The sequence below is a fragment of the Oncorhynchus nerka genome, linkage group LG3 (assembly GCF_034236695.1).
Source record: "Oncorhynchus nerka isolate Pitt River linkage group LG3, Oner_Uvic_2.0, whole genome shotgun sequence".
Taxonomy (NCBI): Eukaryota; Metazoa; Chordata; class Actinopteri; order Salmoniformes; family Salmonidae; genus Oncorhynchus; species Oncorhynchus nerka.
In genome coordinates this window covers 48,810,620-48,829,289 of record NC_088398.1, presented here as the reverse complement: position 1 = coordinate 48,829,289, position 18,670 = coordinate 48,810,620, and the positions used below count along the sequence as shown (strand labels likewise).

The 18,670-nt window shown below is 42.7% G+C and overlaps 1 protein-coding gene across 1 annotated transcript in view; it reads right to left on the bottom strand.

Moving 5' to 3' along the window:
- Nucleotides 1-18,670, bottom strand: part of LOC115109893 (SH3 domain-binding protein 4-like) — a 62,466-nt gene that overhangs the window by 43,640 nt on the left and 156 nt on the right. The gene's annotated exons all lie outside the window — the stretch shown is intronic.

The following is an 18,670-nucleotide window of genomic DNA, read 5'->3' as shown; positions in this document are numbered from 1 at the left end:
ACAGGAAAGGAAGAGTTACCTCTGCTGCATAGGATAAGTTGATTAGAGTTACCAACCTCAGAAATGACAGCCCAAATAAATTCTTCACAGAGTTCAAGTAACAGACACATCTCAACATCTACTGTTCAGAGGAGACTGTGGTGAATCAGGTCTTCATGGTCGAATTGCTGCAAAGAAATCACTACTAAAGGACACCAATAAGAAGAAGAGACTTGCTTGGGCCAAGAAACACGAGCAATTGACATTAGAGTGGTGGAAATCTGTTCTTAGGTCTGATGAGTCCAAATTTGAGATTTTTGGTACTATATGCCTACTTATAAATCAACCTTAATTTAGCCAACAAAAATGTTACAATTTAGCATATTTAAAGAACTGGTTTCGATAAATATAGGCTTACAGTAATAACAATGATATACAGTAATAATGATAAAACAAATTATCATTCTACCTTAATAGCGAGTTGCACAGTATCCTGCATTTGGCCGCGCCAAAGTTCTTCTCATCTTAGCCCACTACTATATTAAAACTTGTCCACATGCAGGACATTTCTCTTGTAGGCTTTTAATTATTATTATTTTTTAAAACATTTTACCTCCCTTGTTCTCCCCAATGTCGTGGTATCCAATTGTTTAGTAATTACTATCTTGTCTCATCACTACAACTCCCGTACGAGCTCGGGAGAGACGGAGGTTGAAAGCCATGCGTCCTCCGAAACACAACCCAACCAAGCCGCACTGCTTCTTAACACAGCGCGCCTCCAACCCGGAAGCCAGCTGCACCAATGTGTCTGTGTCGGAGGAAACACCGTGCACCTGGCTACCTTGGTTAGCGCGCACTGCGCCTGGCCTGCCACAGGAGTCGCTGGTGCGCGATGAGACAAGGATATCCCTACAGTCCCCAAAAAATAATGGTTCTGTTCAGAACAAAACGATGGGAAATTAATTTAGGTTCCAAACCGCTTGTAATAAATATGTCATACAGAATATTTGGTTATGTGCCGATGTTATTCATTTCAACTCTAGGCTTGAGATACTGCTGACCTGTTTTGGCAATAAAAGTGCACATCAGACATGTGTGGAACAATGCTGGCTTGCAGATGAAGTTACCTGACATCACTTGTCATCACAGCTGTAAAAATGAGTGAGCAATGAGCAACAATTTCAAAATGCTAGTTTTAATATCATGAAAATAGATTATGACTTCCTTTCTGTTGTACTGCAGATCACTTTGAGTAATGACACTGTTCCACACAAGAGGAAGGCTAACTGTCTGTATGTAAGACTGGGAAGCATTCTCAGAACATTAATCAGTCTGTGTACATGAAAAAACAGAGGACGAACACTGACAGTTATCGTCATTACAGTTGTAGTAAATCTGTGTTCACGGCCTAAGATGCACAGACAGTACATGCTAGCACCCTGTGTGAGAGCAGGACTTTGATAGCTGAGAGATTTGGGTTCATGTTCTCTTTGGCGCACAGTACAGAGGAACTGAGGAGGTTCTTGCCTCTGTGTTTGAGGGTTGTTCGTGAACAGGAAGTGCCTGAGGAGCAGCAATAAGGAGGAAATGCCTTTCTGATGAGTGGCAACAAGATCCCCCATGCCTCCCACTGCCTCCCTCCCATCCCTCCAATACCTTAATGTCAACTGTGACTCAGCTTGACTTGTTCTTGACTTGTGCATTGTACTCAGTTATTGTGATTAAACAGAAATTCAAGCACTTTCAAATCAAATCCAATTTTATTTGTCACATACACATGGTTATCAGATGTTAATGCGAGTGTAGCGAAATGCTTGTGCTTCTAGTTCCGACAATGCAGTAATAACCAACGAGTAATCTAACCTAACAATTTCACAACTACCTTATACACACAAGTGTAAAGGGATGAAGAATATGTACATAAAGATATGAAATAGTGATGGTACAGAACGGCATAGGCAAGATGCAGTAGATGGTATCGAGTACAGTATATACATATGAGATGAGTAATGTAGGGTATGTAAACATATAAAAGTGGCATTGTTTAAAGTGGCTAGTGATACATGTATTACATAAAGATGGCAAGATGCAGTAGATTGTATAGAGTACAGTATATACATATGAGATGAATAGGGTATGTAAACATTATATTAAGTGGCATTGTTTAAAGTGGCTAGTGATACATTTTTTACATCAATTTTTCCATTATTAAAGTGGCTGGAGTTGAGTCAGTATGTTGGCAGCAGCCACTCAATGTAGTGGTGGCTGTTTAACAGTCTGATGGCCTTGAAATAGACACATTTTTTCCAGTCTCTCGGTCCCTGCTTTGATGCACCTGTACTGACCTCGCCTTCTGGATTATAGCGGGGTGAACAGGCAGTGGCTCAGGTGGTTGTTGTCCTTGATGATCGTTATGGCCTTCCTGTGACATCGGGTGGTGTAGGTGTCCTGGAGGGCAGGTAGTTTGCCCCCGGTGATGCGTTGTGCAGACCTCACTACCCTCTGGAGAGCCTTATGGTTGTGAGCGGAGCAGTTGCCATACCAGGCGGTGATACAGCCCGGCAGGATGCTCTCGATTGTGCATCTGTAAAAGTTTGAGTGCTTTTGGTGACAAGCCGAATATCTTCAGCCTCCTGAGGCTGCCGCGCCTTCTTCACCACGCTGTCTGTGTGGCTGGACCAAAACAGTTTGTCCGTGATGTGTACGCCGAGGAACTTAAAACTTACTACCTTCTCCACTGCTGTCCCATCGATGTGGATATGGTGGTGCTCCCTCTGCTGTTTCCTGAAGTCCACGATAATCTCCTTTGTTTTGTTGATGTTGAGTGTGAGGTTGTTTTCCTGACACCACACTCCGAGGGCCCTCTCCTCCTCCCTGTAGGCCGTCTCGTCGTTGTTGGTAATCAAGCCTACCACTGTAGTATCGTCTGCAAACTTGATGATTGAGTTGGAGGCGTGCATGGCCATGCAGTTGTCGGTGAACTAGCTAGCCATTTCACATCACATCGTTACACCAGCCTAATCTCGGGAGTATGATAGGCTTGAAGTCATAAACAGCAGAGCTGCTGGCAAAACGCACGAAAGTGCTGTTTGAATGAATGATTATGAGCCTGCTTGTGCCTACCATCGCTCAGTCAGACTGCTCTATGAAATCGTAGACTTAATTATAACATAATAACACACAGAAATGCGAGCCTTAGATCATTAATATGGTCGAATCCGGAAACTATCATCTCGAAAACAAGACGTTTATTCTTTCAGTGAAATACGGAACTGTTCCGTATTTTATCTAACGGGTGGCATCCATCAGTCTAAATATTCCTGTTACATTGCACAACCTTCAATGTTATGTCATAATTACGTAAAATTCTGGCAAAATTAGTTAGCAATGAGCCAGGCGGCCCAAACTGTTGCAATTTCCCTGACTCTGCGTCCAATGAACGCAAGAGAAGTGACACAATTTCACCTGGTTAATATTGCCTGCTAACCTGGATTTCTTTTAGCTAAATTTGCAGGTAAAAAAATATATACTTCTGTGTATTGATTTTAAGAAAGGCATTGGTGTTTATGGTTAGGTACACGTTGGAGCAACGACAGTCCTTTTTCACGAATGCGCACTGCATCGATTATATGCAACGCAGGACACACTAGATAAACTAGTAGTATCATCAGCCATCTGTAGTTATAACTATTGATTATGATTGATTAAGTTTAATGCTAGCTAGCAACTTACTTTGGCTTCCTACTGCATTCGCGTAACAGGCGGGCTCCTCGTGAGGCAGGTGGTTCGAGCATTGGACTAGTTAACCGTAAGGTTGCAAGATGGAATCCCTGAGCTGACAAGGTAAAAATCTGTTGTTCTGCCCCTGAACAAGGCAGTTAACCCACCGTTCCTAGGTCGTCATTGAAATTAAGAATGTGTGACTTGCCTAGTTAAATAAAGGTGTAAAAAAATCATAATAATAAAAATAAAAAAAATAGGCAAAATCGGCATCCAAAATTACCGATTTCCGATTGTTATGAAAACTTGAAATCGACCTCAATTGACCTCTACTGATCCACATAGCATTTATTTTCTACAAACGTTGCTTTTTTGTGTCAGCAATTAGACATTGTTCTTAGAGGGGGCTAGTTACCCCTTAGTACCCTACTGAGATAATCTTACAGACAGTAAAGAGATTTTACTTGGTTGGTAAACATTTGACTTAATAGCCAAACATCTATCTGCATGCAAACACCTGTCTTGCAAATCAGACATGGTAATACAACTTACTTCCAGAACTTTACAAAACAATGCATTAAAACTATGTTGTGGTTGTGTATCACATTGCAGATTCTAAAACTGGCATTATTCCTTAAATGGTTGTGGAAAACTGAGGGAAAATATACTGAGGGAAAATATTTCCTGCTAGCTTTGGCTATCCCTCTCCACTTCATTCGATCCACTTGCAAGCTTTGAATATAAACACATCATTGTACATTTGTGCAAGGGAAGAAGTGAAAAGGAATGGCAAGAATGTCTGGACTCAAAGAGATACCATGCCTTAAACATGTAAAGAGGAGAAGACGGGGAAAACATATATTTTTTTCAATAACAAGGTCAGGGTTAGAGGGTGTGTTCCCACTGTCATTTCAGGCAATATAATCAGACATTTCAGTGGACTTCTCATCACAACGCCAGTCTTGCCATGCATGGAGTATGACAAATGGTACAGAAACATTGGAATGAAAGGGAAAATGTACCCTCTGGTTTCTCTTCCTAATCTCACTTTCAACAACCTGCTCTGCATGTTCCAGGTTGAGAACACTCTGGTTGTGCACAAAGACCCAGAATTTCAGAGGCTATACAAATAAAGTGGAGAGAAAAGTTCTCCAGTTAATATAGTTTATGGAGATGGGCATTCAAAATATTGGAACAAATAAAAAACAGAAGCTACAGGGAAGGTTGGTCTGCTCCCTCTTCGGCAATCAATGTTGATTAAAACGGTTCAACACTTGGGAGAACACGTCCACTTAAAACCCATGATACAGAATGAGCCAACCTAACCTCTAGCATGAATCACACCTGGTAATAATTGGCTATGATCCAATGAGTCAGAGAGTTCCAGGCTGCCCTGGGGCCAACGCAGCTGCACTGTCTCATGCCAATTGTGCCAGTGTGCCCTCTATGTTGTAATGCATGCATGTAACTAACCAACTGGACTCTCGGTTCAGCACTATCGTAAACCAAGAGACTGTGGCATGTTCTCACTGTGGGAGCATGTTATCTGGAATCACATGCACATTCATTCACACAATGAACTCCATTTAAATCCAGTTGTCACTCAAGAGCGAGCTAAGAGAAGGAAAAATAACTTATGCTTGGGCAGAGACTTTGGCATTAAACAGATGACCTGAACAGAACATCAGAAAGTAGGCTGAAGATGGGAGATGGAGATAAATTCCATCCATCAGAAATGAAATGGTATCACCAAATTACAATTTCAAATGTCACAAAGAACAAACGTCCTCATCTACTCATTATTGGTTGCACTATGTTGCCATTGATATCGTGTATCAATCAGTGGCGGTCAGTGCCATTTAAGATTAGGGAGGACGATTTTGTTAATGAGCATGGCCTTATTTCCATTACAGTCTTTCATATTCCCAGTGGCGTGTATTCATGGATGCCATGGGAAGCCAGGCTATCCCAAATAATTGACCAAGCAAAAATAAACATATAAAATAATGTATCTTTCGTCTCTCTGGGTTTCATAATTTTCCTTAAATTCGCAGAGGCTGAATGTACGTCACCAGAGAAAGCATCCAAGCGAGTGAAACAGAACCCCTCTGTCTCTGTAGGCCATCTATGTGATGCTGTCTGGTCCAAAAGTGTATGACATTGTTGCCGACTGTAACATTGAATGCAAGGGAAGCCAGCAAGCATATGGCCTCTTGTTAAAAAAAGTATAAAACAAATAGCCAATCAGCGTTGAGCTAAACTGAGTGAAATCAACTGTGAATGGTCCTGGCGCACCAAAAAAAGTGTCAAGGGAATCCAGTTTGGATTTGGCATCACTCCTATCAAATCACATTGAGAACATACGTCATTGACAGAAACAACTTGAATTGTTGCATCTCATTGTGTTGTTGTCCTCCGGTGGCTAGCTAGCTAACTAAAATTGTCCCTTTCCTAAATTAGCCATGGATGGAGATGGGGATTTGGACTTATGGTTTTACTTAATTCTCCGTACTGGCCAATGATTGACCCTGGCCTAAGAGGATGGAAGTTCAATATGTGGCTAGATGTAGAAAGGAAGTTAGGCTAGTGAGCAAGCATTTTAGCCAGGTAGGCTAGGACAAAACAAAATAAAAGCATGTACTCTATGACAGAGTGATAGACCTTTTCATCAAAATGAAAGAGGATGGCATTGGCATTTCTCTACAAGTGGGGTGAGTCAACATGTTTTTTCTACTTGCTTGAATGTGCACACATATACTGTAAATCAGCCATGAACCATGGAGAGCCACATCAGATTTAGCTTATGTTGATTGGACTAAATAGCTTTTGGTACATCACTGTGTTAGACAAAGCATTGGTGATTTGATGATGTTGAAATGTTGAAGTTGAAATGGTGCTGGAATAATTGAAACAGTTCCTGTTTTCTTTCAAATCAAATCAAAGTTTATTTGTCACGTGCAGTGAAATGCTTACATACAGGCTCTAACCAATAGTGCAAAAAAATATATTTGGTAAACAATAGGTAGGTAAAGAAATAAAACAACAGTAAAAAGACACTATATACAGTAGCGAGGCTATAAAAGTAGCGAGGTTACATACAGATACCGGTTAGTCAGGCTGATTGATGTAGTATGTACATGTAGATATGGTTAAAGTGACTATGTATATATGATGAACAGAGAGTAGCAGTAAAGTAAAAGAGGAGTTGGCGGGTGGTGGGACACAATGCAGATAGCCCCGGTTAGCCACCGTGCGGCTGGTCGGCCCAATTGAGGTAGTATGTACATGAATGTATAGTTAGTGACTATGCATATATGATAAACAGAGAGTAGTAGCAGCGTAAAAAGAGAGGTTGGGGGGGAACACAATGCAAATAGTCCGGGTAGGCATAGGGTAGACTCCTGTTCGGGAGTCTTATAGCTTGGGGGTAAAAACTGTTGAGAAGCATTTTTGTCCTAGACTTGGTACTCCGGTACCGCTTGCCATGTGGTAGTAGAGAGAACAGTCTATGACTGGGGTGGCTGGGGTCTTTGACAATTTTTAGGGCCTTCCTCTGACACCGCCTGGTGTACAGGTCCTGGATGGCAGGCAGCCTAGCTCCAGTGATGTACTGGGCCATACGCACTACCCTCTGTAGTGCCTTGCGGTCAGAGGCCGAGCAGTTGCCTACCAGGCAGTAGAACCTTTTAAGGATCTCAGGACCCATGTCAAATCTTCTTCGTTTCCTGAGGGGGAATAGGCTTTGTCGTGCCCTCTTCACGACTGTCTTGGTGTGTTCGGACCATTCTAGTTTGTTGTTGATGTGGACACCAAGGAACTTGAAGCTCTCAACCTACTCCACTACAGCCCCGTCAATGAGAATGGGGGCGTGCTCTGTCCTCCTTTTCCTATTGTTCACAATAATCTCCTTAGTCTTGGTTACATTGAGGGATAGGTTGTTATTCTGGCATCACCTGGCCAGGTCTCTGACTTCCTCCCTATAGGCTGTCTCGTTGTTGTCGGTGATCAGGCCTAGCACTGTTGTGTCATCTGCAAACTTGATGGTGTTGGAGTCGTGCCTGGCCATGCAGTCGTGGGTGAACAGGGAGTACAGGAGGGGACTGAGCATGCACCCCTGGGGAGCTCCAGTGTTGAGGAACAGCGTGGCAGATGTGTTGCCTACCTACCCTCACCACCTGGGGGCGGCCCATCAGAAAGTCCAGGATCCAGTTGCTGAGGGAAGTGTTTAGTCCCAGGATCCTTAGCTTCGTGATGAGCTTTGAGGGTACTATGGTGTTGAACGCTGAGCTGTAGTCAATGAAGAGCATTTTCACGTAAGTGTTCCTTTTGTCCAGGTGGGAAAGGGCAGTGTGGAGTGAAATAAAGATTGCACCATCTGTGAATCTGTTTGGGCGTTATGCAAATTGGAGTGGGTCTAGGATTTTTTGTTGTTATTCTGTCTCTCATTGTTCAAATAAACATACCATTAAAATTATAGACGGATAATTTCTTTGTCGGTGGGCAAATGTACAAAATCAGCAGAGGATCAAATACTTTTTTCCCTCACTGTAAGACGATCGTCGGAGCCGGCGTAGTATGATTCAAACTTAGCCCTGTATTGACGCTTTGCCTGTTTGATGGTTCGTCGCAGGGCATAGCAGGATTTCTAGTAAGCTTCCGGGATAGAGTCCCGCACCTTGAAAGCAGCAGCTCTACCCTTTAGCTCAGTGCGAATGTTGCCTGTAATCCATGGCTTCTGGTTGGGGTATGTACGTACAGTCACTGTGGGGACGATGTCCTCGATGCACTTATTGATAAAGCCAGTGACTGATGTGGTGTACTTCTCAATGTCATCGGAAGAATCCCGGAACATGTTCCAGTCTGTGATAGCAAAACAGTCCTGTAATTTAGCATCTGCTTAATCTGACGACTTGATTATAGACCGAGTAACTGGTGCTTCCTGCTATAATTTTTGCTTGTAAGCAGGAATCAGGAGGATAGAGTTGTGGTCGGATTTCTCTCTGGTTGCACATTTAACATGTTGATGGAAATTTGGTAGAACTGATTTAAGTTTCCCTGCATTAAAGTCTCCGGCCACTAGGAGCACCGCCTCTGGGTGAGTGGTTTCCCGTTGGCTTATTTCCTTATACAGATGACTGAGTGCGGTCTTAGTGCCAGCATCTGTCTGTGGTGGTAAATAAACAGCCACGAAACGTATAGCTGAAAACTATCTAGGCAAGTAGTGTGGCCTGCAATTTATCACAATACCGGAGTGTGCTGTTCTATCTTGCCGGTGCAGCGTGTGTCCCGCTAGCTGAATATCCATGTCATCATTCAGCCAAGATTCCGTGAAACATAGGATATTACAGTTTGATGTCCCGTTGGTAGAATATTCGTGATCGTACCTCGTCTAATTTATTGTATTGACGGTAACGGCAGCTTTCCCTGTCGCCTTCGCCGGGTCCTGACCAGGCATCCGGCTCTTTGTCCTCTGTACCTGCGTCGCTTCCTCTTGCAAATATCGTGGATGTCAGCCCTGCCGGGTGTTTGGAGGATGTCCTTCTGAGGTGAGTGGTCGCTGTCCTGATATCCAGAAGCTATTTTTTGCCGGAAGATACGGTTGCGGAAACATTATGTACAAAATAAGTTACAAATAAAGCAAGAAAAAACCCACATAATTGCACAATTGGTTGGGCGCACAAAAACTGCTGCCATTTCTTCCGGCGCCATTTTAGCTGATCTGCGCGACTTGCGGTAACTCAATGTGTTTCTAAATCAATAGTTGTTTAGTGGTTCGACAACATCGGAAACATTAAATTGCTTGACCATGATGTGGGTCATGTAACTGTTTGTTACATGCAATATGCTTTGTGACTTCACCGGACAAAGGCTGCTCTCCAGTTTTGTGACGAAACAAAGGTGTGGTTGAATTTATTCTACCACTGTGTCTTCTAATTGTCTCTGCCTTTAGGCCTACAGTTGAAGTCAGAAGTTTACATACACCTTAGCCAAATACATTTAAAATCAGTTTTTCACAATTCTTGACATTTAATCCCTGTTTTACGTGAGTTAGGATCACCACTTTATTTTAAGAATGTGAGATGTTAGAATAATAGTAGAGAGAATTATATATTTCAGCTTTTATTTCTTTCATCACATTCCCAGTGGGTCAAAAGGTCACATACACTCAATTAGGATTTGGTAGCATTACCTTTATATTGTTTAACTTGGGTCAAATGTTTCAGATAGCCTTCCACAAGCTTCCCACAATAAGTTCGGTGAATTTTGGCCCAATCCTCCTGACAGAGCTGGTGTAACTGAGACAGGTTTGTAGGCCTCTTTGCTTGCACACACCTTTTCAGTTCTGCCCACACATTTCCTATAGAATTGAGGTCAGGTCTTTGTGATGGCCACTCCAATACCTTGACTTTGTTGTCCTTAAGCCATTTTGCCACAACTTTGGAAGTATGCTTGGGGTCATTGTCCATTTGGAAGACACATTTGCGACCAAGCTTTAACTTCTTGACTGATGTCTTGAGATGTTGCTTCAATATACCCTCATAATTTTCCTCCCTCATGATGCCAACTATTTCATAAAGTACACCAGTCCCTACTGCAGCAAAGCACCCCCACAACATGATGCTGCCAGCCTGGTGCCTCACGGTTGGGATGGTGTTCTTCGGCTTGCAAGCCTCCCCTTTTTCTCCAAACATAACGATGGTCATTATGTCCAAACAGTTCTATTTTTGTTTCATCAGACCAGAGGACATTTCTCCCAAAAATACGATCTTTGACCCCATGTGCAGTTGCAAACCGTAGTCTGTCTGTAAACAATTGTTGGAATAATGACTTGTGTCATGCACAAAGTAGATGTCCTAACCGACTTGCCAAAACTATAGTTTGTTAACAAGAAATTTGTGGAGTGGTTGAAAAATGAGTTTTAATGACTCCAACCTAAGTGTATGTAAACTTCCGACTATTATATTAAGTTAAAATAAGTGTTCATTCAGTCATTCAGTATTGTTGTAATTTTCATTATTACAAATAATTTAAAAGAAGTGTATGTCATTAGGGTTTTGAAGCAGACATCCTCTACCATTGACAATGGCTGCATATCAAGACAATATACAGTTGACATTTCTCCAAAAAGTATGATCTTTGTCCCCATGTTCAGTTGCAAACCGTAGTCTAGCTTTTGGAGCAGGGGCTTCTTCCTTGCTGTGCGAACTTTCAGGTTACGCCAATATAGGACTCGTTTTACTGTGGATATACAGTTGAAGTCAGAAGTTTACATATACTTAGGTTGGAGTCATTAAAACTTATTTTTCAACCACTCCACAAATGTCATTATTTAAGAAATTACTTTGTTTAAAACTGTTCAACTATTGTCTTTCTCTCTCCGAGTCAACTATTCACCACACTTTATGCACTGTGGCGATAGCTAGATTTAGCTCTTCCTTTTAGCGGTAGATTTATTCTCTAATCCTTTGATTGGCTGGACAACATGTCAGTTCATACTGCAAGAGTTTGAATAGATTGGCGGACGTCCTCCGGAAACCGTCATCATTTTTGTGTAAGTCTATGGAAGGGGGTGAGAACCATGAGTCTCCTAGGTTTTGTATTGGGGTGGCAGGTAGGCTTGTGGTTAGAGCGTTGGGCCTGTAACCGAAAGGTTGCTAGGTTGAATCCCCGAGCTGACAAGGTAAAAATCTGTCGTTCTGCCCCTGAACAAGGCAGTTAACCCACTGTTCCTAGGCTGTAATAGAAAATAAGAATTTGTTCATAACTGGCTTGCCTAATTAAATAAAGGTTAATGTGTTATGACACTGGGTGTCAAGTAAAGTGTTACCAGCATAGTAATTTAGCAGATTTACAGTCATGTTTTTCCAGCAGTGAGTGCATATATTTTCATACTGGTCACCTGTGGGACTTGAACACACAACACTGGCATTATAAGGGCTCTGCTCTACGAACTGAGTCACACAGGACCCGTTGCACAAAGTTTTAAGTTATTTATTTATAAATGGTCATTTGAAGAAACAGCTGTGCAAACTAGTAGAGATTTTGCTCCAATTATAAAGCTTGAAGGTGACTGACATTATGATGGGAAAAGGCAAGCATTTTAGATGATATGCTGTTCTGCAGGGCTGGCAGATGAATTATGCACACTGATTGTTATTCTCCAAGGTGTCCCTCTAATGTAGATATGTGAAAGTAAACAAATAGAACAGAGGACAGACATGACAGCAGTCATCCATGGCTACAGTTTTTGTTTTACTGTTCGTATTGTGCGTCTATTTGCATCAATGGTCCACAGAATTCAGGTTGGTCTCAGACCATATGGTGACATAGTTACGAAAACCCGGGACACTCAAATGTGTATAATATGTTATGTTTGGTATGGTTATATAAGACAGAAGGTTACTTAAGGCAAAAAAACAAATGATGGTGGTTGGTGGGGGTGGATGGGTGGGTGTTTACTACTTTTTAGCTACTTTACAACTACATAGCATGTTAGCTAACCCTTCCAATAACCTTAACCCAACTCCTAACCCATATCTCCTAGCCTAGCTAACATTAGCCACATAGCTAACATTAGCCACAACGAATTGGAATTTGTAACATATCATATGAATTGTAATTCGCAACACATCACACAAAATGAATGATGAACAACCACAAATGAATACATACCATACCAAATGTAACACATACTCATTTGAGTGTCCCCTATTTTTGTTTACCATGTTACGCCTACCCTAGCCCAATAATGGACTAAAGGAGCCTAACGTTACTCCTTATAGTCCAAGAACCATACATGTTCTGTTTAGAAGCGAATTGGCTCTGGCAGCCAAAACAGCCAAATACTCCATCTAAACGTGAATCGATTCTCAATTGCGGTACGGTTCTAGAAACATAAAGCCCTCTACTTTCATCCCCTCACTGTTTTAACCCGTTTGTAACACAGATGCAGCGCCAGTATTTTTCAGTGACAACACGTTTGTGGCGGCAGTCTTCCATATACACACAGGTGTTAGGAGACGTAGATAGCTAATTTGCACAGATAGTCAACTCTGTCTTCCGTCTGTTTTCCATTAACAAGCGCCATAACATGGAAATATGGCTGAGTGGGAACCCTATAAAAAGGTGTGTAGTAATTTAACCTTTTTTATTATTTCTTGCTGATATGGAAGATAAATTCCTTACGTTTCTAAAACCATACCGACAGTGTCAGGGCTCTTAAAACTCCCCCGACCAGAAGACACTATCGTCAATAGTCACTAAAGGTTATTAGCATCTACGAATGGGCAACATCTACCCCAGTTTGCAGAATCACACCATACCTTGTTTAGAAGCACAGTAAGAGCCAATTTATGCTTGATTCGAAATGTGGTCGGAGGCACCATATGGATATTTGAAGCAAGGCACGGCCAAATTGAGCTCTGTAACACATGGCTGTGAGCCTCTCAAATTTTAAAACAAAGTGAAATGATTGGTTGACAGTAGGAGAGGGCGGGAGGTCCTGTATGAACACAAACTAATTTCCATGACAACTTCCTTCACAACAGCTCTGCGCTGCTCGGCGAAGGTCAAGTAGTATGAATGCCCTGACTCCTGCAGAGGTCATATCACCGTAAATGCGATCAATGCAGATGTCCGATTGAACATGTAGCACCTTTAATTGTAGCCTTGCTCAGTGAAGAGAGAGCAAAAGACAAGAGGTGCAAAGTGCTTAAGTAAAAAAAACTTGAAAGTACTACTTAAGTAGTTTACTATTTATATTTGCGACAACTTTTACTTTTACTTCACTAAATTCCTGAAGAAAATATTGTACTTTTCACTACATATATTTTCCCTGACACCCAAAAGTACTTATTACATTTTGAATGCTTAGCAGGACAGGAACATTGACTAATTCACACACTTACAATGCATTCAGAAAGTATTCAGACCCCTTGACCTGTTCCGCATTTTGTTACGTTACAGCCTTGTTCTAAAATGGATTAAATATTTTTCCCCTGCCTGGTACGGCAACTGCACCCCCCTCAACCGCAAGGCTCCCCAGAGGGTAGTGAGGTCTGCACAGCGCATCACCAGGGGCAAATTACCTGCCCTCCAGGACACCTACAGCACCCGATGTCACAGGAAGGCCAAAAAGATCATCAAGGACAACAACATCCCGAGCCACTGCCTGTTCACCTTGCTATCATCCAGAAAGCGAGGTCAGTACAGGTGCATCAAAGCTGGGACCGAGAGACTGAAAAACAGCTCCTATCTCAAGGCCATCAGACTGTTAAACAGCCATGAGGCTGATGCCAACATATAGACTCAAATCTCTGGCCACTTTAATAAATGGATTTAATAAAGGTATCACAAGTCAATAGTAAATAACGCCACTTTAATTTTGTTTACATATCCTACATTACTCACTTCATATGTATATAGTGTATTCTATACCATCTACTGCATCTTGCCTCTGTCGCACGGCCATCACTCATCCATATATTTATATGTACATATTCTTATTCATCCCTTTACATTTGTGTGTATAAGGTTGTCGTTGTGAATTTGTTAGATTACTTCACTGTCAGAACTAGAAGCATAAGCATTTCGCTACACTCGCATTAACATCTGCTAACCATGTGTATGTGACCAATAAAATTTGATTTGACCAAGAACCCGATGGTCAATCCGACAGAGCTCCAGAGTTCCTCCGTGGAGAAAGACAACCATCTCTGCATTGTCCCTAAAGACAACCATCTCTGCAGCACTCCACCAATCAGGCATTTATGGTAGAGAGACCAGGCGGAAGCCACTCCTCAGTAAAAGGCACATGACTGCCCGCTTGAGTTTGCCAAAATCAAATTGTATTTGTCACATGCACCGAATACAATAGGTATAGACCTTACCGTGAAATGCTTACTTACAAGCACTTAACCATCAATGCAGTTAAGAAAATAGTTAAGAAAATATTAACTAAATAAACTAAAGTAAAAAATAATACCAAAATAACATAACATCAATGAGGATATATACAGGAGTACTGGTACCAAGTCAATGTACAGGGGTACATGTTAGTCGAGGTAATTTGTACATGTAGGTAGGGGTAAAGTGACTATGCATAGATAATAAACAGTGAGTAGCAGCAATGTTAAAACATATTGGGAGGGGGGGGGGGGGTCAATTCAAATAGGCCGGGTGGCCATTTCATTAATTGTTCAGCAGTCTTATGGCTTGGGGGTAGAAGCTGTTAAGGAGCCTTTTGGACCTAGACTTGGCGCTCCGGTACCACTTGCCCCAATTATGTACTGGGCTGTACGCACCACCCTCTGTAGCACCGTACGATCGGATACCGAGCAGTTGCCATACCAGGCGGTGATGCAACCAGTCACAATGCTCTTGATTGTGCAGCTCTAGAAATGTTTGAGTATCTGAGGACCAATGTCAAATCCTTTCAGTCTCGAGGAGGAAAAGGCATTGTCGTGCCCTTTTCATGATTTTCTTGGTGTGTTTGGACCATGATAGTTTGTTAGTTTGTTGATGATGTGGACACCAAGGAACTTGAAACTCTCGACCTGCTTCACTACAGCCACAACGATGTGAATGAGGGCATGTTCGGTCCTCCTTTTCCTGTAGTCCACGATCATCTCCTTTGTCTTGCTCAAGTTGAGGGAGAAGTTGTTGTCCTGGCACCACACTGCCAGGTCTCTGACATCCCCCATATAGGCTCTCAGTCTCATCGTTGTCAGTGATCAGGCCTACCACTGTTGTGTTGTCAGCAAACTTAATGATGGTATTGGAGTGGGTGAACAGGGAGTACAGGAGGGGACTAAGTACGCACCCCTGAGGGGATCCCGTGTTGAGCATCAACGTGGCAAATGTGTTGTTGCCTACCCTTACCACCTGGGGGCGGCCAGTCAGAAAGTTCCAGATCCAGTTGCAGAGGTAGGTGTTTAGTCCCAGGGTCCTTAGCTTAGTGATGCTCTTTGTTGGCACTATGGTGTTGAACACTGAGCTGTAGTCAATGAACAGCAATCTCACATAGGTGTTCCTTTTGTCCAGGGGGGAAAAGGCAGTGTGGAGTGCAGTAGAGATTGCGTAGACAAAAAGCACATGAATGACATTGTGTCCTCCTCCCAGAGCGCTAAGAACCTTGGCGTGATCCTGGACAACACCCTGTCGTTCTCAACTAACATCAAGGTGGTGGCCCGTTCTTGTAGGTTCATGCTCTACAACATCCGCAGAGTACGACCCTGCCTCACACAGGAAGCAGCGCAGGTCCTAATCCAGGCACTTGTCATCTCCCGTCTGGATTACTGCAACTCGCTGTTGGCTGGGCTCCATGCCTGTGCCATTAAACCCCTACAACTCATCCAGAACGCCGCAGCCCGTCTGGTGTTCAACCTTCCCAAGTTCTCTCACGTCACCCCGCTCCTCCGCTCTCTCCACTGGCTTCCAGTTGAAGCTCGCATCCGCTACAAGACCATGGTGCTTGCCTACGGAGCTGTGAGGGGAACGGCACCTCAGTACCTCCAGGCTCTGATCAGGCCCTACACCCAAACAAGGGCACTGCGTTCATCCACCTCTGGCCTGCTCGCCTCCCTACCACTGAGGAAGTACAGTTCCCGCGCAGCCCAGTCAAAACTGTTCGCTGCTCTGGCCCCCCAATGGTGGAACAAACTCCCTCACGACGCCAGGACAGCGGAGTCAATCACCACCTTCCGGAGACACCTGAAACCCCACCTCTTTCAGGAATACCTAGGATAGGATAAAGTAATCCTTCTCACCCCCCCTTAAAAGATTTAGATGCACTATTGTAAAGTGGCTGTTCCACTGGATGTCTTAAGGTGAACGCACCAATTTGTAAGTCGCTCTGGATAAGAGCGTCTGCTAAATGACTTAAATGTAAAATGTAAATGTAAATGACTCTCAGACCATGAGAAACAAGAGTCTCTGGTCTGATGACACCAAGATTGAACTCTTTGGCCTGAATGCCAATTGTCACCTGGCACCATCCCTATTGTGAAGCATGGTGGTGGCAGCATCATGCTGTGGGGATGTTTTTCAGCAGCAGGGACTGCGAGACTAGTCAAGATCGAGGGAAAGATGAACGGAGCGAAGTACAGAGAGGTCCTTGGTGAAAATCCTGCTCCAGAACGCTCAGGACCTCAGACTGGGGTGAAGGTTCTCCTTCCAACAGGACAACGACCCTAAGCACACAGCTAAAACAACACAGGTGGCTTTGGGACAAGTCTCTGAAGGTCCAGAGCCTGGACTTGAACCCAATCTAACATCTCTGGAGAGAGCTGAAAATAGCTGTGCAGCGACGCTCCCTATCCAACCTGACAGAGCTTGAGAGGATATGCAGAGGTGTGCCAATCGCTGCCAAAGGTGCTTCCACAGCGTCCAGAGTAAATGGTCTGAATACTTATGTAAATATGATATTTATGTTTATTATTTTTATACATTTGCATACATAAAAAACAAAAAACGGTTTGCTTTGTCATTATGAGGTATTGTGTGTAGATTGATGAGGGGGGGAAAAGTATTTAATACATTTTAGAATAAGGCTGTAACGTAACAAAATGTGGAAAAGGTCACGGGGTCTGAATACTTTCCGAAAACACTATATCAAGAGAACATCCCTGGTCAGTATTTTACTGGGTTACTTTTACTTGAGTCGTTTTCTATTAATTAAGGTATCTTTACTTTTACTCAAGTATGACAATTGGGTACTTTTTCCACCACTGGCAAAAAGAGCATAGAGGAACGAACAGATAAATAGGCCTACTGTTTAAAAAGGTTGTGAGATATCCCTCTTAGCATCCAATGCATAAATTAACATTCTGACCAATGAAGCTTTCTCTGCTATCAAGGTTTTAGAATAGAACGCAGTGACTCACAAAGGAAAATTGAATGCAATTTGGGAAAACTTAACATGAAGAGCAGAAAGCGCACCATATCCACCCAACATAAATTCAATTTACATATTGGGTGAGTTTACAATTTACATATTGGGTGAGTTGGATTGTTTGAAACCATGGCGATTGCCAACGAATGTCACGCATGCGAGCCCAGTGCGGTTATACCAACTTTATATGGCGGGGAGAGACTTGAATAAGCTATCAATGTTGCATATGCACCACTCATAAAACCTTGCAAATTGTGTTCAATGGATGATGCTGAGTGGAGTCAATTCTACTCAAGAAGGCAAAACTGGTTTCTAACTGATGGGAGCTAAACTTGAGAGGTGGCAGACATACATTGTATTAGTAACGTATAGGATGCGTGTCGTGGTAAAAAAAAAAAAAGAAGCAACAATGTAGCTAGAGCTAGTCATAAATTGTTACAAATTAGGACCGCAAAAACAGAAAAGCCCACCCACCTTTGCGCAGTAAAGTGGCTGCTCTGGGAGTAACGCCGCGTTCATGTGATAGTCGGAGCTAGATAACTCGGACATATCTGACTTGATAACTGGATGAACGCGGCACGTGAATAACTACAAACAGTTAGCAAGTCTCAAATAACCGAGTTTTCTAGTTCCGACTACCTATGAACGCGGCATTACCCCTCACCGAACACAGCTACTAAAAATGTCCCAGCATTAAAAACGATAACAATTCCCATTGATAGAGCATTACAACTATATGGTCCACAATCTGAATGTATCTAAAGTTATTCATAAAATGTGGTAATAACCTGAATCTAATTGTACATTCAAGACAGTCGGAAAGTCGGTGCACTAGAAATAGGTCCGAGTTTCAAACATGGAATTTCGAGTTGGATGACCGTTCAATACGATTTTTCCCAATCGGTATCGTTTTTAGTTCTCTGTTGTCTTGAGCACATTGAAGTCAGAGAATTTCCAGTTCCGTGTTGTTTTGAACGCGGCATAAACTACGGTAACGCACCTAGATGATGCAAACAGTTTTGTCGACGTGAGCACTTCTGTTTGGGTGAGAGAATACGTTTAACATTTGAAAACAATGGA